Source organism: Moschus berezovskii, chromosome 9 (assembly GCF_049115385.1).
Source record: "Moschus berezovskii isolate FMDL1 chromosome 9, NW_MosBer_1.0, whole genome shotgun sequence".
NCBI lineage: Eukaryota > Metazoa > Chordata > Mammalia > Artiodactyla > Moschidae > Moschus > Moschus berezovskii.
This window is the reverse complement of record NC_142468.1, coordinates 38,639,129-38,661,574: the sequence shown is the minus strand read 5'-3', so window position 1 is coordinate 38,661,574 and position 22,446 is coordinate 38,639,129. Positions and strand designations below refer to the sequence as shown.

The window sequence follows — 22,446 nt, the reverse complement described above, 5'->3', positions numbered from 1 at the left end:
TCATTGTGGTAGCTTCTCTTTTTATGGAGCACAGGCTCTAGGTGCGTGGGCTTCAGTAGTTGCAGCACATGGGCTCAGCAGTTGTGGCTTGTAGGCTTAGATTCATAGCATGTGGAAATTTCCCAGACCAGGGATCGAACCTGTGTCCCTTGCATTGGCAGGTGGATTGTTATCCCCTGTGCCACCAGGGAAGTTCCAGGAAGAAGCTTTTTAATAAAGGCCTGTGAAGATCAGTATTGGGTTCTACAGCAGGAATAGATACAATTAAAAAGTCTTCATTCTGCCTTTCAGGACTTTCAGATCTACAGCTTCAAAAAATAGCAGATTACACTGGAGGGCAGAGGATAGGCAAAGAGGGGAAGCAGACATCTCTATAAAACTTTGCCTATCATTTTTTTGCTTGTTTATTTGTTTTTGCTCTCTTTCTTTGTGTGATTTTTTTCATTATCGTTGTTTTGTATTTTTTTTTTATTTTTTGACTACCATTTTGTAAACAGAATGGTAGTTGGCTGTAACAAAGCAGCATCAGTTTAAGAACAAATGTGGGTAACTATAGTGTCCATTCAACAGAATCCTAAATCGAGTTGATTTATATGAAGTATTTACTTATCTCAATGCTTGATAGGGACAGCTTTTTCCCTAACTTTAAGTCAACAAATCATGGACAAATTCACAGCTCAGAGTAGTGTATGGTGCCTTTTCATCCACTCCTATGCAACTTGTATTATTATTCTTATAGTCTTCTGCCGCCAGATACAGAATTCTCTCCAGAAGAATCTCTCTTATTCAAGACCACCTACATAATTTGTGGGGCCCAGTGTGAAACTAAAATGTGCCCCTCCTTGATCAAAAAAAGAATTACCAGATGTTGACAGCAGAGCATTAAAGCAAGCATGGAACCCCTCTGAGAGTGGGCCTTGTGTGACTGCCTAGGTCGCACACCCATGAAACCATTCCTGCTCCCATCTCACCTCCAAACAAATTCCAGTCTCCTCTGTGATGCCCTCAACCATCCGTCAGACAAACAGGAAGGCTCTCCAGCAGCCTGGTAACACAGTTAACACAAACACACAAACAAACAGTCAAAACATTTGCATCATTCGCAGATCGAATGCAGTGCTTCTCCTAGGATTGTTACACAACAGGTACTTGATAAACACTTGTTGGATAACAAATAATGAAGAAATCATGCCCTAAGAAAAGGAGTTAGCATAGCTTTGATCATCAGGACCTTTCTGGCACACATGGAATCTTCCCACACGGGTGATCCCTTCTTGAACTCTAAGGATAGGTCTACCAGTTTTCATACCACGCTAATGTCATTTAGCAATCTTTGGAGGAAAACTGTTTAAAATGAAGGAATTGGGACCTCCCTGGTGGTCCAGTGGTTAAGACTCCATGCTTCCACTGGCAGGGGCGTGGGTTTGATCCCTGGTCGGGTAACTAAGATCCCACATGCAGCATGGCTTAAATAAATAAATAAAATGAAGGAATTATATTTAAAGGAAAGGCAGAGAACCAGCAAACTGAAAATTTCAACTTTCCAATCATTAACTGAGCTACTGTTAAGTGGATACAGATCTACATTATCTTGTTATCAGCTAAAGAAGAGAACAGATTGAGAAATTATCCTGCTTCCAAAAAGGTAACTGAAAAAATCAAGTTCCAAGGAAAAGAACTTCGTGGCCCTCACATTCCTCCCATGCTTAATTCCATCTGGCCTTGCGCCAGCCAGGATCATAAAATCGCTGCTATCTGGAGGAGTGAGGCAGGTTATCTTGTAGAATCTAATAGATTTTTAGAGCAAAATGGACTTTAAGATTGTCTTGTTAACCACAACTGAACTGACTGTGGGCAGTGCAGGGCATCAAGCTGCAAACAACTGCCAGGTTGGCATGGTGTAAGGACCCTGTGCTCTGCTGGTCGTGCACTTGGGCCTGCAGTGAATCCGACAGTCTATTACACACCTTCCACTTCATGAAGATGACATCCAGTCCCTCTCTCTAACTGTGACCTTGAGAAGTCTCCCCTCACTCTCCTGTCTTCCCAAAAACCTGAAGGTCCTTTCCAATTAGATGATTCACTGATGTCTCTAAACATGAAATTACACTTGTCAGATGCCATCTCCTTCCAAATTCCCTCTAGTACCCTCTAGGTAAAGCATTCCTTATCCTTACTTTCTCCTTCTGTCCCCCTAGTGGTACTTCCTCACTTGGCCTTGTGTAGAGCTAGGCATATGTACAAGCCAGGTACAGGGTCTGGGCTAGAGCTAGGGCCTTTGTTCCCTCTCATCTGAGGGGAAGTTCCCTGAGAGAAGACCTTGTGAAGGAGAAAAAAAGACACGGAATAGGGTGCAAAGGAAAGCATTTAAAGATCCATCTCTTCAATGTCACAATTTTGGAAAGGGTAGATCCTAAACACCAGGCCATGCAAATTACTGGGGACAGTTAAATGGCAGATTTAAAGGGGTGGTAATGACAAGTGTTTTCCAAGGACCCCTTTATTTTTTAACGTTTTCTATATTCAACTGTGATTTGTTTTTTGAAATGTTTGCCATTTCTTATGGAATTCTGCTGTTTTTTTAAATTTTGCCTATGAGAAATTTAAGGTCTTTTTGTCTTTTGCTTTGTCTCCCACACAGGTTCCTTTCAGAGTAATGAGACGCTGAGTGTAAAGGGTGTGAAAATAGAGGAGGGAGATGATAAATACCCTTCCAAACCACAAGCATTGGTCTTGGCCAAGTCAAAGACCAAGCACTAAATAACCTGCTCTTTCAGTAAAGAGTTTCTAGAAATACCTAATTGAAAGATCAACCAAATGTTCCTACCACAGAAAGCAGAGTGAAACTATGGTTAAGTCCTAAGGAATTAACCTTTCTGCTCTAGTGTTCTCACTTTGAACCTAGTTGGCGGGAGTTGTGGCCCCGGATGGAGAAGGAAATGGCAACCCACTCCAGTGTTCTTGCCTGGAGAGTCCCAGGGATGGGGGAGCCTGGTGGGCTTCCATCTATGGGGTCACACAGAATCGGACACGACTGAAGTGACTTAGCAGCAGCAGCAGCAGCAGTAGCAGCTCCAGTGTTAAGAAATCTTATTCCTAATGATTCTCGATACCGTTTGTAATTTCTCCATCTGTTTGACTCTACTTCCCTCTTTCTTTCATCTTTGTCTGCCTCTCATACCCCTTCCTCTCTGTTTCCCACCTCTGTTACATCTCGCAGTGCGTTGCCTAAGAAAGCTATGATACATGGAACTCTGGGGAACAGCTTCCCAAACTCCTGTAGGGACCACCTCAGTCCCTGCAGAGCGGACCTGGTGACTGAGACAGAGATGAGGGTGTGTGTGTCAGGGAGCAGATGGGTGAGCAGTCAAGGCTTTATCCTGGGAGTGACTTCCCTGGGGGTCTCATGGTTAAGACTCTATGCTTCCAACGCAGGGAGCCTGGGTGTTTGATCCTTGGGTAACTAGATCCCATATGCTGCAACTAACTAAGAGATCCCGCATGCTCCAATGAATATCAAAGATCCCATATGCCACAACTAAGACCCAGTACAGCCTGACTAATTAATTATTTAATATTTTTTAAAGGCTTTATGGCTCTTTGCCGCGTCTACTGCGAGAATGAAGACCATTCTCAGCAATCAGACTGTCAACATCCCAGAAAATGTCGACATTACCTTGAAGGGACGGACAGTTATTGTGAAGGGCCCCAGAGGCACCCTACGGATGGACTTCAATCACATCAATGTAGAACTCAGTCTCCTTGGAAAGAAAAAGAAGAGGCTCCGTGTTGACAAATGGTGGGGAAACAGAAAGGAACGGGCCACTGTTCGCACAATCTGTAGTCACGTACAGAATATGATCAAGGGTGTTACACTGGGCTTCCGTTACAAGATGAGGTCGGTGTATGCCCACTTCCCCATCAACGTTGTTATTCAGGAGAATGGTTCTCTCGTGAAAATCCGAAATTTTTTAGGTGAAAAATACATACGCAGGGTTCGAATGAGGCCAGGGGTTGCTTGTTCAGTATCTCAAGCCCAGAAAGATGAGTTGATTCTTGAAGGAAATGACATTGAACTTGTGTCAAATTCAGCTGCTTTGATTCAGCAAGCCACCACAGTTAAAAACAAGGATATCAGAAAATTTTTGGATGGTATCTATGTTTCTGAAAAAGGAACAGTTCAGCAGGCTGATGAATAAGATCTCAGTGATCCTGCTGCAGAAACAACAAGATAGCAGATGGGTCTATGGACTCAATTGTGATATTTTAAAGAGACAATAAAAACACTTGATTTGAAAAAAAATAAATAAAGGTTTTATGGGGGAATGAATGAGGCTCGTGAAGAACTCAGTGAGACCCTGCGAGTACAGTCACGTGGTCTAGAGATTCGGCATTAACAACAACCTCCCACAATTACTCTTATAGGACTCTGACTAGAATCTTTATTTTCTATTTGCTGAGCTTCTTGGGAGACTTTTGCCTTGGATTCTGATTAGAAAAGCCTAACCTCTAGTTTTCCTTATTGATCTGTAGTTGGCTAATTATTTCCCACGGTTAAATTGTGAGGTGGACAAAGTCTAGGAAAGTTGGTGTTCATTTCTCACTTCTGACCCTCCTCCTAGGTGCTCTTAAGTATACCTTATGGTGAAAGTCTATTCTTGTTTGAAAAAACAAGTTATAAGGAATTAATCCTTGGCCAAGATATTTGTTATTAAGCATTTCAAGGTTTTTCTCTCTACCTCTCTTTTTTTTTTTTAACTTTTAAGGCAGGATTGGAGAGATCTGGAGTCAGAGACTCCATGAGAAATGACTTTGTGCCTTTAGGGAAAGTATTTTAACTATCTTGAATCTCGAGTCCCACTTCTGCAAAATGGAAGTGATAAGTTAATCTGCCTACAAGATTTGAGAGTCTGCCTACTAAATGAGAACAAAAGGGAAAGGAGAAAAAATGTCTGTATAAATGGTAAGATGCTCCCAAAACTTTAGTACTTGAAGTATAAACATCCTAATATGGATCCTTTTGCTTTTTTAAAATAAGCTATATCATTCATTTATCACATTTCAGGCACTACTCCAAGCCTGACATGTATTTCATTCATTTTCTCATGTAATCCTATCCACACACCTTTGAGGAAAGTACTATTACTATCCCAGTTTTCCACACAAGGAAACTCAGGCTTAGAAAGATGAAATACTTAAAGAGGTTAAACAACTTGCCCAACTGCTGGTAAGTGGAAATCTTAGTTTTGAATCCAAACAGTTGGGAATTTCTCAAGTAGAGTCAAAAACTCCCAATCTGTAGGTTCCCAAATCCCCTTGTCTCCTCTAATCAGAGGGTGCTGATAGGGGCATTGCAGCTGGGGCACTGATTCAGACCCTCAGTTCACATCTCCCCCAGGAAGCTGTTTCAGTTCCTGATAAAGCCTTCTAGAAGCAAATATTGCAATGAAGATAAGTTTTGATATAATGGCATTCTCCAGAAAGGAATTAAGGCAACTCTGATAGCAGGGAAGGGCAGCCCAGATGCACTAGCTTTGAAGTATGTAAACTCTGCCTGTGATTCAGTCCATAGGTCAGTTCTCAAGAACTCTTCCAGGCCTGTTGACTCCATGGCCTAAAACAGCAGAACCTGCCTGCAAGAAAGATGGAACAGAGTGGTGGCCACCATCTCCTCATCTCCCTCCTATCCTCTCCACCTCTGCAAGCCGTTCCAAGGAAACCACTGACCACATCACAAAGAGTAGGAGAAGGGGCCCTGCCTGGGTCAGATAGGGGCATGGAAAGGAGAGGCCATGTCTGAGACATGCAATAAAGGACAGCACGGATGACTGGTAAGCCAGTCTTCAGCGCTAAAGGCCCCTCTCTTTTCCCTTTTCTCCATCCTGTGTTCTTCCTCTCCAGCCTGATCAAAATCTGTCCTCAGGAAAAGATCAGAGACTGGCTGCTTCCCTGGGAACCAAAGTCAGGAAGTAACCATGTAGTTTCTGTGCCCTGTAAAGGGCTTTGCAGAATTGGTGAGCAAAAGAGGGAGGTGGGCTTTGTCATAGTCAGGTTTATTTTCCCTGTGCCTAGATCAGTGCCTGGCTCTTTAGTTGTTGACTGAACTAATTTTGGAGGCCAGGGAGTCCTTTTCACAACCCTTAAACTGAACACCTATTGGCCCTGGGCTGTGGAACTGCGGGCCACAGAAGTTAGAGCTTCTGAGCAGAGGAACTTCAGATGCTAAGAGATCCAGGCCCATGTGGGTGCTGGGCAGCACACTGTGTGAAGCCAACACTAAATACTATATCACTACATGTACCCAGGGTGCCCTTCAGCTCCCAGCAGATATTTATAAGCCTCACTCCAGCCTCCAATCCCTGCTTCTAAAATTTCAGAATGCCGGCTCTACCACTGGAGGACATGCCCCTACCTTTCTGGGTCACAGAGCAAGGGGTCTGGATTAAAACCTCCCCACTGTTAATGCGCTGAATTGTGCCCCCCTCCCCCCAATTCAGGCTCCTCCTGTGGCTCAGCTGGTAAAGAATCCACCTGCAATGTGGGAGACCTGGGTTTGATCTCTGGGTTTGGAAGGTCCCCTAGAGAAAGGAAAGGCTACCCACTCCAGTATTCTGGCCTGGAAAATCTCACGGGTAGAGGAGCCTGGTGGACTGCAGTCCATGGGGTCGCAAAGAGTCGGGCATGACTGAGTGACTAACACTTACTTACTTAATCCCCAAGTCATATGATGAACCATTAAACCTTAATGTGACTATATTTACAGTAAGGAAGTAATTAAGTTTTAATGAGGTCATAAGGGCAGGACCCTAATCCAATAGGACTATTCTTATTACTGTTGAATACTTTGGCCACCTGATGTGAAAAGACAACTCATTGGAAAAGAACCTGATGCTGGGAAAGATTGAGGACAAGAGGAGACGGCGACAACAGAGGATGAGATAGATAGATAGCGTAACCAACTTAATGGACGTGAATCTGAACAAACCCCAAAAGACAGAGAAGGATGGGAGAGCCTAGTGTGTTGCAGTCCATAGGATCGCAAAGAGTAGGATATGACTTAACAACTGATAAATAAACAAAAAATTGTTCTTATAAGATAATACACCAGAGTAGTCACTCTCTTTCTACCATGTGAGGACAAAGCAAAAAGATGGCCATCTGCGTCAGGGAGTCCTCATCAGAAAATAAACTGGCCAGCACAAATACATACATACATTAAGTTTAAGCCACTCAGTCTATGGTATTTTGTTATGACAGCCTGAGCAGAACAAGACACCTGCTTCCTCTATAATACTTCAGATTTATGCTCAGAGGGGTTCCAACATAGACAAACCTTCTAGGCCCACTCTTACCCAAGCCAAATTCCTTCTTGTTATATATCTTTTTTTCCTCACAAATGAACACAACACTGCTTTTCCTTATGCTCCATTTCTCCCTTGCCACATCTTAGATATTTTTTTAATGGCAATTTTGTTTTTCCAACTTTAACTGAATTTCAGATTTCTGCTTGTTTTTCCATTTGGGTTTTGCCTTTTCTTTTTTTGGCCTCGCTGTATGGCATGTGGAATCTTAGTTCCCTGACCAGGGATGGAACCCATGACACTGCAGGGGAAGCTGGAGTCTTAACCACTAGATGACCAGGGAAGTCCTGCCACATCTTAGATATTAAGTTGCAAATGAGGCAGATTTTGCAGGACAAGAATGCTTTGAAGATCCAGGCATACCATGGGGCCCTAATGGTACAGAAAATCTTCTTTCCCTTGGTCTGTCTTGGTCACACCATCTCAGCATCAAGAAATTGGGCTTAAGATGTCTCCATTAAAATGTTCATGCTACTTTGGGGTAGGAGGGTAATAATTTTAACACTTTTCAACCATTTAGTAGGTCAGCTGGCTCCCTCTGAAGGGAACTGGATAAAGTTCTCTTAAAATAATTGTAGGAAGAAGGTTCAAGAGTCCTGAGAGGGAAAGCTTAGGAACTAGAGCTTATGTCTAAAAGAGAGTGAAGCTAAAATCAGCAAAGCAGGCTTGCTGACATGATAGTGTTTCCCGAATTCCAGGAGGCAGAAAACTAATAAAGCCCTTGATGCTGGCACAGCATAAACCTCAGCAAAGGCTAATAAACAATTATAAAGTATTTAAGATAAGACCTTAAATGATTAATTGATTATCTTGGAAATTAAAGAACAGGACCCCAGGGTATGGGACCTGATTATAAAGTCATACATATATATGTGAGGTGAGGCCAGAATAGGAAGAGGGTGGCAGGAAGGAGCCCTATCAGAACAGGCTGAAGGAGAAGGGGAGGAGTGAGGAGTGTGCAGATCAGTAGTCAGAGACAGGAAGTGGGAGAACTATGCTGACTACAACCGTACCTGTATCACTGCCATGTCTTGGGGTAGTCATAGTGCTGGACAATATCACAAAGACTATTGCCCTTTTTCAAAGAGATCCATAACCAACTGCCTAGGAGGGGGGCTAAAAAGAGATCATTGGAAACCTACGGGATTTTCTATAAAGCTGTGATCAAGTATTACCAGACTCATTTTCTGCATATTTTCCAATCCCAACATTCTGCCTTATTAAAATTTTGGGCCTTTGAAAGTACCTTACGGCAAGTCACCAGTTGTTCTGTACAATTTCAAGATACTCTGTTGTCCAGTGACTGAGCTTTCATTGCCTTGCTGGTTTCCAGGAAAGCAGACCCCTAAATCACTCAGAATTGACCCAACAATTTTTTCTAAAAATTTCCAGGGTTTCCACTGTCAAAAAACCATTCACGTATATCTAAATAACTTAAGAATATTTTTAATATAAAGCATTTATATTAAATTTTCTTTTCAAGAACCATAAAATCAGTATTATGCCTTCTGAGACCCAAGCAAATTACAGATAATAGGATTGTTAGGGAACTGTTGCGGAGAAGGCAATGGCACCCCACTCCAGTACTCTTGCCTGGAAAATCCCATGGATGGAGGAGCCTGGTAGGCTGCAGTCCGTGGGGTCGCTAAGGGTCGGACACGACTGAGCGACTTCACTTTCACTTTTCACTTTCATGCATTGGAGAAGGAAATGGCAACCCACTCCAGTGTTCTTGCCTGGAGAATCCGGGGGATGAGGGAGCCTGGTGGGCTTCCGTCCATGGGGTCACACAGAGTTGGACACGACTGAACTGACTTAGCAGCAGCAGCAGCTGCAGCAGGGAACTGTTGACCAAAACTGCCTACCCTGGCCAGGCACAACCAGTAACAGGTTTGCGTACGTCTCCCACTTCAGGATGCCTCAAAAGGACACAAAACCAGTGTGGGGCCCAAAAACAACCCAGAGAAAACCTAAGAGGGGCCAAGAAGGGGAGGAGATACCAGTTGATAGTATGTCTCGCCAACCTCTCAGAAATCCTTGTGCTGAAAACCATCATGACTGAGAGATGCACGCACTACCAGGAAGGGCCTGAGTCAGATCAAATGAAGGCACAACCAAGATGATTGGCCAGAAACAACCCAGAGAGCTAACCCCACCACCTTAAAACCTGAAACTGTGAGATACATGGGGCAGAGCAATTTTTCCCAGTTCCTTTACCCTGTTGCTCTCTGCCTGAGTGCCCCTTTTCAATAATGTGTCTTTTGTTTTGTCAGTATGTTTCCTTTGACAATTCATTTCCAAAGATTCTGAAGTGGGACCCCTTCAAGAGCCCATTGTCAGGCCGTTGAAAGAGTCCCATCCAGTGACAGGATGACGCTGGCAATACGTATTTACAAGAACAGAGGTCTGCAAAAATCAGAGGTAAGATGAAAACCAATTTTATTCTGAACAACCTTTTAGTTAAATCATTGAGGGTGTGGCCCCTGCACTGAAGGGTGGAGTCTTAACCACTAGACCACCAAGGAAGTCCCCAGATGCTCTAGATCTTGATTGTGGAGATGGTTATACAGTTGTGTATACTAGACAAAAAGTACAAATGTGTGCAATTTACTATTACCAGTCATCATACTTTCCATAGGCAAAGGAGCTGAAGGGATAATAGGCAGGGAACAAGAGGACACTATTAACACATTGTTTCCCATTGGCACAATTTCTTCTGTTTTTGATTTAACTTTCCTTTCTGATTCTTGCACTAGAATATAGGTCTATGAGAGCAACGTATCTCTCTTATTCACTACTATAACCCCAGAAACTATAACACTACCTGGCACATAGTAGGCCATTAATAAATAGTTGATCAAATGAATGAGAATTAATGTGATAAGAACAACATAAAGAGGTGGAAAGGGATCAGAATGAGGGAAGTGCTGGAAGTAAATGCTGGATATAAACCTGAATTTTACAATTCTGGAATTTTATGTCAGTTCTTCCTTGGAGAATTTTCTTCCACTGCACAAGAGATGTCTTTCTTCTACAGCATTTCTTGTGTCATTTCTGACTGTTGCTATAGGCTAGCATTTTCTCCCAGCTAGAAAATAACTATCCGGGACAAGAAGTATCATATACAGCTTTGCAGTTCCCCCATGATGTACAGCACTTTAGCTATACTATGCTTGTTTGCTGAATGAATGAATAACTGAAGCTTGAGTCCTGAATGTCCAGAGAATCCCTGAGGAATGGGCTCAGTGTTACAGGGGCTAAAGTCAAAGTGGTATATTCAAGGTAAGTTTTATCCCGCCTCAGCATTCTATATCCACTCCCTGGGGAGCAGTACCTACCTCCCAGTGGAAGCCCAGGGCTGCTACCTCCTTCCTCAGTTCAGTTCAGTTCAGTCGCTCAGTCGTGTCCGACTCTTTGCAACCCCATGAATCACAGCACGCCAGGCCTCCCTGTCCATCACCAACTCCCAGAGTACACTCAAACTCATGTCCATCAAGTCGGTGAAGCCATCCAGCTATCTCATTCTCTGTCGTTCCCTTCTCCTCCTGCCCCCAATCCCTCCCAGGATCAGTCTTTTCCAGTGAGTCAGCACTTTGCATGAGGTGGCCAAAGTATTGGAGTTTCAGCTTTAGCATCAGTCCTTCCAATGAACACCCAGGACTGATCTCCTTTAGAATGGAAGTGCCCCCAAACATGGGCCCTCAGTGACTCCCTCCCAGAAATCCATCTTCTCCTCAAAACCTCCCTTTCATCCCCATCAATGAAGCCCAGTAGACAATGAGGGCCAGCAGACTCAGGCAGGTCCCTTCTACTAACCCCAAAAATTCACACCATAAATAATGAAGGGCTCCATTAGAGTCAGGTGGTTCTCTCAACCATACATGCACTTTTCAAACTCTATGGTGCAAATGAATAATCTGTGAAGAATCCTGTTAAAATGAAGATTCTGATACAGCACTTCCAGTTTGTAGGCCAAGATTCTGAATCTGCACTAGCTTCCTTCCAGGTGACACCAAAGGATGCTGGTCCAGTTTGTACTGCACCCGTGTGGTGACTGGCAGCAACAGCAGTCACAACTCCAGATGCACCAAGCCTGACCAGAAAGCCATGGGGGTTGATTGTTTAAGCAAACACTGTGAAGCATATAAACATATGTTCCCTTCAAGTTTTGCCCCTCGAAGGTTTGCTTGCTTCTTTCCTGATACTGAGACCCTAGAGAAGAGCTCCGCCTTCCAGCTGGAAGGGGTAGAGGAAGGGACCACATTCCCAGAATCAGAAACAGAAAAATGTGGTTTAAATCAAGAAGTCAAGGAGAGGGAGCTGAGGGCTCAGAGAGGTAGTCCCAGAACAATAGTCTCAATGAGGTCATCCCAGGCCAGTGTCTCTAGCTTTCAGCTTTGCCAGCCTGGAAACTCCACATTTTGTCAGCACACCCAGAGATAAGCAGACTGAAGGGAAATGAATCATACCAACTAGACTCAAGGGTCTAAACCAAATGGCAAAGTAAGAACAAACACTAACGAATCAGAAACTTGTTCAGAGCAATGCTTTTTCCTGCAGGAATGTCTACGTGGGCTGGTATATCATTACCAACAGTCTGCTTTATGGGCCTGAAATCAGAGCAAGAGGAATCGAGTGAGGGGATATTATGCCATTTTGATAGCTGGATACACCCATCTCCAGGATATTTGTGTATCTGCCAAGAAGGTCAGCAGTCAGAAGCTAGGAGAACACACTGCCCCTCTGTTGATCTTCCTGCACCTGGAAACTTTCTGTTCAGCTTTCTTTACTACATTCCTGACCTCAGAAGACACTTTAGTTGCCTTGGATTGGACATAAATGGCTAGAATGGGTTACGTCCAATGGTGTATGTTTGTGGGTTTTATTTTCTTGGTTGACTCCTTTTGCTCTTAGAAAGTGATTGCACCAGAACTTCTCTCCAGATTCTGAGAGCAGCTCATTGCCCAGCACTGAAGCACCAGCAGAAGAGGAACAGGGGGTTGGAGAGGGCCACTGGGGAAAAGCCAGATCCTTTCATTGCTTCCTACCCTAACACCTTATTCCAGGTCGGAGATTTAAAAACCTGTGTAGTTATTTAAGTGGTCAGAGGAACAGCGGTTGTCACATTCCTGTTGGCTGGTTGTTTTTCTGCTGGTGATGTTGATTTTCTATGTGGACGACACTTAAATCGGTGTCCAAAATTGGGCAAGTTTCTCAGGCTCACCTCTCCTCATTCCATTCTCTTGTGGCCTGAGTTGTCCAGTTGTGTGGCTTTACACTCATCAAATTTAGGGACGTGGCAGTAAGGATACCTGGAAAATTACAGCACTCCACAGTGTCCTGCTTTTACAGGGTTCAGTATGCCTTTGTAGACAGACTGTCAGTAAAGGGAGCACAACCCCACTTCTTCCTGACTTACTCTGCCACTCCCCGCCCCCGCCCCAGGTCCTCTGGGAGAAGCTGGAGGGACTCATTGTCCACTGAATACTATCTCATTCCTTCCTTGACAGTGATACAGCCGCTGCCCAGCCACCGGAAAGCCAACTCCAAAACTTACTTCCGTTTGCCTATTGCCAAATGACAGACATAAATTTGCTGAACCTGGATAAACTGCTCACAAAACAATGTAACGAATAATATTTGCTTTAAACCTGAGGTAGGTTAGGAAAAAAAAAAAATCCTCAAGGAGAAAAAGCCCTCCCACCCAGAAGGCTAAGGAGACGGAGGCCACAAACTCTCTTCCGCAACCTCATAGTGGCTACCAGTACCAATCTGTCCAGAGCGGTCAGATTTTTCGCTAGTCACAGTGAACTGTCTAATCTGCACTCTTCTAATTCTTAATAAACGTTTGCACAGTGTTCCTATAAACCCTGCACTCCAAAGTATTGACTAGCAAATGTGAGGCTTTTTTTGAGAACCCAATATATGATTTCACCAATGATAGCAAATGAGGAAAGGGAATGAGTTCCACACGGAACAACCTCCCAGAATTAAACAGTCTCAGAACACAGAAGACGACGGCTGGCCGACTCACTGAAGTCCCTGGGTTCACTTTTTGCCGAGTTATTAATATAATTTCAGCCCTGACCTAATGTCAAGAAGCAGTTAGGGAACAACCGCAGAAGAATACGGCTTCCCAAGTCTAAAAAAGACGTCCCTGCCGTGCCATTGTTGCCACAATGCCGTGACTCGGATTCGAACCGAGGTTGCTGCGGCCACAACGCAGAGTACTAACCACTATACGATCACGGCGAGCTACTGGGACGCCGCGAGCGACGCGTCACCCAGTGTCGTCCTCGTCTCGATGGCTGCCGCCCTCGCCTGCCCGAGTCGCTCATTATCGGCCCCTCCGATTCTGGCACAAAGCCTGAAGCAGAGTAGAGGCGCCGTAGACTCCGGGCCGAAGTCTCTGTCGGTCGTCCGCCTGGACCGTTAAAGTACTTTGCAAACTAAAGGACCCCTGGGACGCCGGGCCGGCGAACCGGACTCTCACGCAGCCTGAAGGGGATGTGAGGCCTGCGCCAGCTGGTCGCCCGAATGGCGGCGCCGGTCTCCTCTCACACCCATTGTGCCCTGGCGCTCGTGCTGTCTGAACAGGCTCTGGCTGGGAATGGGACTGTCTCTTAACTCTCACAAGAAGGAAAATCAGTTCGGGCCCACAGCACCACTCTCTTCGAGCGCGGTAGTGAGGCGGCGAGATCTGACCCGCAGGGAGTGCGGACTGATATTGAGACAGCTGAAAGAGTGCGCCTGCGTAAGCGCGGGCTGAGCGGCGAGGTTTGAGATGGGCGGGGACGAGCAATGTCACAGCCAGGGGGCGGGGCCTTAAACAGAGAAGAGCTCAGGCGAGACGCGAGAAACACCAGTCCCCAGTAGCTCGCCGTGATCGTATAGTGGTTAGTACTCTGCGTTGTGGCCGCAGCAACCTCGGTTCGAATCCGAGTCACGGCATTGCGAAAGCAGTGGCACGGCAAGGGGCTGCATTTTAGCGTTCTTCTCCATTTTTTTTTTTTTAATCTTCAGTTTGTGACAATTTCCTCAAAGATGGATCCCAATCCCCTTGTGACAGAAACGATATTTATGCCAGGTCTGGCTACACTGGATTTCGAAAGAATATAGGCTTCCGCTTACACTGGGCTACGCACGTTATCCGGCACAACCCAAACAAAGCACAGAACACTCAAGAGGCAAAGTGCTAAAATTGACAAATGTACAAATTTCCATAGCAGCACTGGAAATGGGCTCCGGTAATAGAAGTCTTCGCAGAAGTAACCTTGGAAGTAGCTCTTACAGGCAGAAAGGGAATTTATCAAGCAGCAAGCAGCCAGGATAATCTCGTGAGCTAAGGTCTTGAAATGGAACGAAGAGAATTCCTCTTTGCAGGTCTTCTCTTTATCTCATCCCCACGACGCTTACAGGCCCTGGTCTGAAAGGTAGTATTAAGCGCTTCTCAAGGACCTGTTGAAAGCAAGTAACTAAGAAATGGGAAACGACACTGAGGGAAGTCCACAAGATGAGCTGGAAAAGGCTCCGCAGTCGAGGGGGATTGGGAAGAGAGGTAGAGGAGTGAGATTCCATTCGGGTTTAGCAGGATCCTTCCGACTGCTCTGCAGGGTGGGAAGAGGGGTTGTGATTAGAGCAGACGACACTGTAGGAAGACGGGTGGTCCCTCTGGATTCACTCATTAGAACCAGTGGCACGTTCTCAGTTTAGCAAAAAGCCACTGCCTACTGTGGCATCCTGGTTCTAGGCGCCTTACGGACGAGAGCTCCGATGTATCCAGAAGGAAAAATCAGGCTCTCTCCCTGCTGCGCTCAGGGACACAACAGAGGACGGCACCGGGTCCGGCGGAAGCACTGGTGAGCCGACGAGTCAATGCCGTCCGGGGAGCAAGGGAAGCAAGGAAGGGGGTGCTGCAGATAAGGAGAACAGCAGGTTGAGATACATTCATGGAGTCCCTTCTAAGTGGCCAGTGCAATTCTGGGTGTGTTCTCTTTCAGAGACAGCGTTTGGTCACTCAGGAAATCAACAAGGAGAAGCCCTGAGGAGCTCCCCTCTGCTGGTCTGCGGTGCTGGAAGGCTCTCGAAGGAGATGGGATTCCTCCAAGGAAGGCGAGTTACACAGCTTGTGAACATTCTGAGTTCCGGCCAGTCCCGTCCCTGGATGCCCAAGTAGTACCCCCTAAACTCCTACCTCCCTTACATGGAACCCACTCTTTCCTATTGCATCACCACCATCTCGGGTAGTTAATGGACCCAAACTGGAGAGAACCGGAGCAACTGGCAAAAGAGCAATGCGCCTGCGCATTCTCAGGCTCGGTCTCAGGCCTGAACCCGCCCCATAGGTGGACCCTTTGGTGACGTGCAGAATGGGAAGGCCTATAACTGTTGAAGGAGACAATCCGAAACCTTTCCTGACAGGTCTCCGGTAGCTCGCCGTGATCGTATAGTGGTTAGTACTCTGCGTTGTGGCCGCAGCAACCTCGGTTCGAATCCGAGTCACGGCATTGTGGCAACAATGGCACGGCAAGGGGGCTGTACTTTTAAATTCCTTTTCCCACCCTAGTCTACGGCTTTTCACTTTTTTGAAACGAAACGCTGCATCTCTCTACTTTGAAAATTGAGCCAGCTCTGATCGCCACCTTCAATAATTCTCATTTAATCCTCTGAATACAGCATTAGAGCAAACAAATTGTAACCCTTTTCCTCCTGAAAAAATTGAAAATCAGTGTCAAAATCATTCTTCCACACCAACAAAACAGCGACCCTGTGGCCTCGCGATTTCTTTCCTTTTCATACATTAAAAAAAAAGTGCTCATTTTCAAATAGAGAATACAAAGCACAAGCCCAGTGAAAACTCTCCCTCTCATTCTTCACCCTATCTAGCAATCATCGGCAGTATCTAATGTATTTTTCTGTGGCAGTCTTTGTATAAATAAATATTTGTATATGTATGCGTGAGTCCTAAGTCTCTCAGTCGCGTCCGGTTCTTCGCGACTCTACGGACTGTAGCCCTCCGGCTCCTCTGTTCATGGGATTCTCCAGACAAGAATACTGAAGTGGGCTGCCACGCCCTCCTCCAGGGGATCCTCCGGACCTAGGGATTGAAACCTCCTCTCTTATGGCTCCTGCATTGGCAGGCGGGTTCTTTACTACATGTACGCACATATATTCCCCCTTGCTTCTTGCGTAATACAGGTGACATCTTCTCTTCTTCCTCCTCATCCCCAGAAATCAGACTAAACTTGAAGTCTTAGATTTGCATTGGTAGCCTATCTCCCTCTACAGGAAGAGTATGCATACCCCAGGGGGAATCTCCACCCACCTGATCCAGCCCTTTTTCTCCCCAGGCACAGGCTCCTGGTTGGGGAGGATGGAACTCTGGGTTGATAAGATAAGGGAAAGGAATTCCTTACCTTGCCCATAGAAAACGTTTGGATGGGAGCCTGGGGTCTGCTGGGAATTGGTCCTCTTTTGATTTCAGGTTGAAAGGTCAGATTGGAAGAATTCACTTGGAGACCCTCTGAAAGCAGGAGGAGGAGGGGTTGGATGGCATCACCGACTCCATGTACATGAGTTTGAGCAAGCTCCAGGAGTTGGTGATGGACAAGGAAGACTGGCATGCTGCAGTCCATGAGGTCGCAGAGTCAGACACGACTGTGTGACTGAACTGAACTGGATTTCTATTTCTTCCTTATCTTATTGTCAGAATCCAACTTAAATCACAAACCACTCAAGTTAGAAAGTTCAAGTTCAGTGAAGTTAGAACTGAATCCTACTATGTTTGCGTCCCAAGAATACAGCCTCCCCATAAATATTTGAACAGAGATATCTTATGGAGTCCATAAATGAGATAAGTGGCCCAGTTTGCTGTATGGCTGCATTTTAAGTTGCATTCTTGCAACACAGACCATGTTATTTTTATACCAGACAAATAGAAAACATGGCTCAAAAGCTTCATCTACACGCAGAATATCTAAGAACAGAATTCATATATTTGGGATATGTTTGTCTTCTCAAGGTTGTGGACAGAGATGAACACAAGGTTAGGCTGGAGACCAAAGGCAAGGGCCAGACTTAGAAGAAGACAAAACCAGAAGGAATGAGAGCTCAGAATGGGAATGGGCATTCAAAGGCAAACAAATAGAAGTAAGGACATCCCACTCAGTACCCAGCAAGGGAAGTGAGCACTAAGGACTAGGCTTTGGGACATGTGCAAATTTAGCAGGTTAAGGGAGGAAGAGAGGATTTGCCTTGAGAGAAAAGAGAACAGTATCATTTCAAGAAAAGTTTGGGAGAAGAGGGTTTTAAGCATAGAGGAGGTCAGCAGACAGGAGAAAGGAGAAAGAGAAATGAGACCTCACTGATCTTAACACATAAAAGTCATTGACTTTTAAAACCTCTGTGAGATAACATGTAACAAGAGTCAGAAAAAAATATACACTCTGTGCCCCAATAACTCCACTTTTGGGAATCTTGCCAAAGGAAATAATCCTAAACTTGGAAAAGTTATCCACATAAAGATGTTTGTTACAGTTATTTAGAAGGGAGGAGAATGGAAATATCCTAAATGCTCAACAAATAAAGTGATAAACTAAACTAAGGTATGTTCATTTGATGAGATATTAAATAGCCATTTTTCTTAAAAAATAATTTTTGAGATCACAGGGATTAGCCAGAGGGTGGGGGGAGGAGAAACTCTCTCTTTACAGAAGAATGCCAGATAACAAATGCAGAATGACAGAATTACAGTCACCTTTTGTGTAATAACAACTGTAAGCATAGATCATCAATGGAAGCTAAGACCACTGTGTAAAACATGTTAGGAACTAATAGTCTTAGGTTATCACACCAAAACTTACTCTAAATTGTGAAATGGAGAGATCTGATGGACTCTAGCTTAACCAAGTGATCAAGTCTAGCATCGCCAATAAAAAACAATGAGCACTATTGACTGGCCTGCCAGTGTAACACACTGGAAAGTCCACATCATCTCAAAGTGAAAGTGAAGTCACTCAGTCGTGTCCAACTCTTTGTGACCCCATGGACTGTAGCCTACCAGGCTCTTCCATCCATGGGATTTTCCAGGCAAGAATACTGGAGTGGGTTGCCATTTCCTTCTCCTATCATCTCAAATGTAGTGGTCTTTTTTTTAAAAAAGTCAAGCCTGAATCTAATCATGAGGAAACTATGGAAAAATCCAAAATGTGCAACATTCTACATGACAACTGCCCCAGACATTTCAAAATGAGCAATGTCATGAAAAACAAACTGGCAAGGAAAAAAATGGAAAATATTTCAAGATTTTAAAGAGAGTAAAGAAACAAACAGTACAACAAGGGAACCTTGGTAAATCCTGAATCGGGATGGAAAAAATCCCAAATATACATATGTATGTATGTGCACAGTCGCTCAATCAAGTCTGACTCTTTGTGATCCTATAGACTGTAGCCTGACAGGCTCCTCTGTCCATGGGACTCTCCAGGCAAGAGTACTAGAGTGCTTGCCCTATCCTCTTCCAGAGGATCTTCCTGACCCAGGGATCAAACCCACATCTCTTGCATCTCCTGCAATGACAGACTGATTCTTTACCACTGAGCCACCTGGGAAGCCCAAGTAAATGACATTTGGCGGGGGGGTGGGGGGGAAGGAAAAAAATTAATATGGACTGTATAATAGACAATGCTATTAATGATAATGGCTTGTGGCCCCGTAGAAGAATTCCTTATTCTTAGGGAATGGCTGCTGAAGTACTTAGAGCTGAAGCATCATGACAACTGAAACTTGCATCAAATCATTAAGGGGGAAAAAAGGCTGAAAGGATAGAACAAACGTGGCAAAATGTTAACAAGTAGTGAATCTAGGTGAAGGGTATACAGATTTCCCCTGCACTTTCTTTGAATTCTTCTGTAAGTTTGAAATTAAAAAAAAAAAACAAAACTGGAATTAAATAAAGTTTTCATAATACAAATGGTGAAATTATGCAATGTTCAGTGAAAAAAATAAGGATACCAAATTGTGTATACCACAATTATAGCTATATAAAAATAAGAACAAGAGAAATGATCTTTATTCATTTCAACATTTGTTAAGCTCTTGCCACATGACAGGCTTTGCATTAAGTGATGGGAACAACCAGATCACCTTCAGAACCCTGAGTCTATGGTGCAATGCTTAACATGCTTAAGTACAAGACTTTGGATCTGGCAAACTCCACCCAAGTCTTGAGGGCCTCACCTCTGTATCCTTGGTTCCTAGCAAGCTACCTGGCCCCATGAGGTGCTCAACAATGCCTGATTCTGAAAGTGCGTAAACAGAAGTTTAAGACAAAAGTAAGTTCACAAGGTACATAAAGTATTAGAGCTTTCTAATTATCATTTAACCTATTCTTGTGATATCCTCCCCCATCCTCATGTGACTTTACTTCCTAATCTTCCTCACTATGAATTCACCCCTTCTTAATGGTATGCTGGTTCATTCAACCCATGCTGACCTCTTGGCTTGGAATGACCATTTACTCCTTTGCTTCATCTGTCCACACCCTACCCAGTTCAGGTCTACCACCTGTGTGAAGCCTGACAACTTTTGTGCAGACCTCATTTGATTCCATTCCTCTGTGTTGTCAGCAGCTTAGCTCCATATTTCTTAAACATCAGTTCAGTTCAGTTCAGTTGCTTAGTTGTGTCCGACTCTTTGCGACCCCATGAACCACAGCACGCCAGGCCTCCCTGTCCATCACCAACTCCCGGAGTTCACTCAAACTCATGTCCATCGAGTCGGTGATGCCATCCAGCCATCTCATTCTCTGTCGTCCCCATCTCCTCCTACCCCCAATCCCTCCTAGCATCAGACTCTTTTCTAGTGAGTCAACTCGTCGCATGAGGTGGCCAAAGGATTTCAGTTTCAGCTTTAGCATCAGTCCTTCCAATGAACACCCAGGATTGATCTCTTTTAGAATGGACTGGTTGAATTTCCTTGCAGTCCAAGGGACTCTCAAGAGTCTTCTCCACCACCACAGTTCAAAAGCATCAATTCTTCGGTGATCAGCTTTCTTCACAGTCCAACTCTCACATCCATACATGACCACGGGAAAAACCATAGCCTTGACTAAACGGACCTTTGTTGGCAAAGTAATGTCTCTGCTTTGTAATATGCTATCTAGGCTGGTCATAACTTTCCTTCCAAGGAGCAAGCGTCTTTTAATTTCATGGCTAAAATCAGCATCCGAAGTGATTTTGGAGCCCAAAAAACTAAAGTCTGACACTGTTTCCACTGTTTCTCCATCTATTTCCCATGAAGTGATGGGACCAGATGCCATGATCTTTGTTTTCTGAATGTTGAGCTTCAAGCCAACCTTTTCACTCTCCTCTTTCACTTTCATCAAGAGGCCTTTGAGTTCCTCTTCACTTTCTGCCATAAGGGTGGTGTCATCTGCATATCTGAGGTTATTGATATTTCTTCTGGCAATCTTGATTCCAGCTTGTGCTTCTTCCAGCCCAGCGTTCCTCATGATGTACTCTGCATATAAGTTAAATAAGCAAGGTGACAATATACAACCTTGACGTACTCCTTTTCCTATTTGGAACCAGTCTGTTGTTCCATGTCCAGTTCTAACTGTTGCTTCCTGACCTGCATACAGGTTTCTCAAGAGGCAGGTCAGGTGGTCTGGGATTCCCATCTCTTTCAGAATGTTCCACAGTTTATTGTGATCCACACAGTCAAAGGCTTTGGCATAGTCACTGAAGCAGAAATAGATGTTTTTCTGGAACTCTCTTGCTTTCTCCATGATCCAGCGGATGTTGGCAATTTGATCTCTGGTGCCTCTGCCTTTTCTAAAACCTGCTTGAACATCTGGAAGTTCACGATTCACATATTGCTGAAGCCTAGCTTGGAGAATTTTGAGCATGACTTCTGGCCTGGAGAATTCCATGGACTGTTTAGTCCAGGAGGTTGCAGAGAGTCAGACACAACTGAGTGACTTTCACTTTCCATAGCAGTGGCTCTGCCTCTTTGCCCTGCTCCTGTAATCCTTCTTAAACATAGGTGGCTTCATTTGACACCTACCATTGTAAGCACTTTACAGTTTTCAAAGCCTGTTCCATCATTTCCATCATTCCATGTCCATGATTTCCCTTAATCCTCACATGACAGTCATCATGCCCTTTGCAGATATAAGGAAGGTAAGAATCAGTGGCAAGAGGAGGGTCTTACTGTTGATCCTGAGATGTGTCTAGAGCCCACAATTACTAACACCTGGTGATTGAGGAGACCGTCCAAAATGAATCTATTGATCATTCTTTTAGAATTTATTATCTTTATAATAAAGAAAGATACTTATTTATATATTTGCTTTGTTAGTCAATTTCAAACAAATATCTATTTATTTATTAGGTTGCACTGAGTCTTAGTTGCAGAATCTTCAGTCTTCATTGTGGCATGCAGGATCTTTCAGCTGCAGCAGACGGAATCTTTAATTGTTCCATGTGGAATCTTTAATTGTGACATGAGGGATCTAGTCCTGACCAGGGATGGAACCCAGACCCCCTGCTTTGGAAGCACAGAGTCTTAGCCCCTGGACCACCTGGGAAGTCCATTAGTCATATTTGAAGCTGCATATTGTTATGATGTGCATGATATTTTCTCTATTATACCTCATGAAACCAGACACAATATCAGACATTTCAATATCTCCTACAGTCCTGCCCCTCAAAGAGTGGTGGGAGGACCATTTGTATCACTTGGAAGCCTGTTAGAATTCCACCGAAATTCCATCCCAGCTAGACCTACAGAAACTTCAGTTTAACAAATCCCCCAGGAGATTTGTATTCATTTTATAGTTTGAGAAGCACCGTCCTGTAACACCAACTAGAATATGCACAAAGCAGAAACTCAGCAAATATTTTGAGACCTGGGGCCCTGGGAATCCTAGGAGATTCTGTTTTGCCGTCACATCTTAATCTACTTCAGTTTTCAGCCTCCTTCCCTTTGGGGCCTCAGGTGGTTCTTTGCTCCCTCACAAAGCAGATATGAGCCTAAGAGTGAGGGAGACGTTGAGGTGGTGTCAGAGGGATGGATGCTGATGAAG

General features: G+C 44.4%; 3 non-coding genes and 1 pseudogene across 3 annotated transcripts; 3 read left to right on the top strand and 1 right to left on the bottom strand.

The window, feature by feature from the left end:
- Nucleotides 1-3,598: 3,598 nt before the first annotated feature.
- On the top strand, nucleotides 3,599-4,233 carry LOC129562684 (large ribosomal subunit protein uL6 pseudogene; annotated as a pseudogene).
- A 9,308-nt stretch (nucleotides 4,234-13,541) lies between these two features.
- On the bottom strand, nucleotides 13,542-13,613 carry TRNAH-GUG (transfer RNA histidin (anticodon GUG)). Its single transcript has one exon. It is a non-coding gene; the product is annotated as a tRNA-His (tRNA).
- Nucleotides 13,614-14,240: 627 nt separating this feature from the next.
- TRNAH-GUG (transfer RNA histidin (anticodon GUG)) lies at nucleotides 14,241-14,312 on the top strand. Its single transcript has one exon. It is a non-coding gene; the product is annotated as a tRNA-His (tRNA).
- Nucleotides 14,313-15,796: 1,484 nt separating this feature from the next.
- Nucleotides 15,797-15,868, top strand: TRNAH-GUG (transfer RNA histidin (anticodon GUG)). Its single transcript has one exon. It is a non-coding gene; the product is annotated as a tRNA-His (tRNA).
- Nucleotides 15,869-22,446: the final 6,578 nt, after the last annotated feature.